At 44.9% G+C, this 1,553-nt stretch overlaps 1 non-coding gene across 1 annotated transcript; it reads left to right on the forward strand.

Annotated features, from left to right (window-relative positions):
• Nucleotides 1-820: 820 nt before the first annotated feature.
• trnar-ucu (transfer RNA arginine (anticodon UCU)) lies at nt 821-893 on the forward strand. Its single transcript has one exon. It is a non-coding gene; the product is annotated as a tRNA-Arg (tRNA).
• The last annotated feature ends 660 nt before the right edge of the window (nt 894-1,553 follow it).

Below are 1,553 nucleotides of genomic sequence, written 5' to 3' on the forward strand. Positions count from 1 at the left end.
ATTCAATCATGTTTTTGAGTCATGATTTCTCCAGCATTTTCTCTGTTTCAGATTTCCAGCATTCACAGCATTTAACTTTTATTGGACAGCTTGCCATTTCACTTGGCAATGAAAAACGTTTTGTGATTTACACATGAAAGAACTGAAACCAACCTGGTCATTCGAAAAGATGAGAGACTTCACACACAATCCAGATTTTTTTCAATATATAATTTCAGTGACATCACACTGTAAACTTTTGCCATAAATTCTGTGTCTTACAATCTTATACTCCACAACCACCTGACGAAGCAGCAGCGCTCCGAAAGCTAGTACTTTGAGATAAACCTGTTGGACTACAACCTGGTGTTGTCTGATTTTTAACGATGATTATTCGAAACTTACACAAGATAATTCTAGGAATTGGGAGATCTTGGGGTGAATTGTCTGAAAGAGACAGCACAGCCACAATGGGCTGAATTCCTGCTATGATTCTGTTGATTTGTCCTCAATGCAGCTGTTTGCAACATCTCCACTTACATCTTCCCCACGAACTGCAAATATCTTCAAGGTGCTGCACAAAATAACATTGAGCCCTTTGCTGTTTTCTTGTCTGCTCCATATTCCACAGACTTGAGTTTTGCAACATTGGAGTTTGGTTAATTTCTCATCTGACGGTTTGGGGACAAATGGGAAGTGAGATTGATTAATCAAGCAGCCAACAATTCAGCATGAGATGGTAGGGGTCAAAAACAATCAGTGAGAGTATAACACTCAGAAACACACAGTATGAGAGGTCGGGTGCAGTACATAAAGGCTGTGATATTCTGCCTTCTGTGTGACCCCAGTGGCCTAATGGATATGGCACTGGCCTTCTAAGTCAGGGATTGTGGGTTCGAGTCCCATCTGGGGTGTCCGTCACTTGCCCTTCGTCAACTTGATTTCTAATCTACTTTGGGAAAATCTGCATTCAGTTGATGAGAAGTGGTGCCCAACATCTTCTTGCACAAGATTTGCAGGATTGAGGTGAATTATATGAAAGAGAAAACACAGTCACAATGGCTGAAAACCTGCTGAGATTCTCCTGGGGATGGCATGGTGGCTCAGTGGGTAGCACTGCTGCCTCACAGTGTCAGGGACCTGGCTTTGATTCCTCCCTTGGGTGTCTGTTTGTGTAGAGTTTGCACATTCTCTCCATGGGGGACTCCGGGTGCTTTGGTTTCCTCCCACAGTCCATAGATGTGCAGGTTCAGTGAATTCGCTTTGGGGAATGCAGGGTGAGAGGATAGGGGTTGGGCCTGAATGGGATGCTCTTCAGAGGGTCAGTGTGGATGTGATGGGCTGAATGGCCTGCACGACTCACGCGAGGACTTTTATGAACAGGTTTGGAGCAGATGGTCAGAGTTCCACTGCAGGACCCAGTCAAGGCTTTGCTTAGGGTTTGGCGTTCAGGTGTGTTTTCCCCCTCTCCTGTCCCTGATCTTCCAGAATCTTCTGTGGCTTTGGCCAATACGGTCATGAGCTGGGTTCACATCATCCAATGGGGTCACATCAATACCCTTCACTGTTGTCAT

Source organism: Chiloscyllium punctatum, chromosome 18, assembly GCF_047496795.1.
Source record: "Chiloscyllium punctatum isolate Juve2018m chromosome 18, sChiPun1.3, whole genome shotgun sequence".
NCBI classification, from domain to species: domain Eukaryota; kingdom Metazoa; phylum Chordata; class Chondrichthyes; order Orectolobiformes; family Hemiscylliidae; genus Chiloscyllium; species Chiloscyllium punctatum.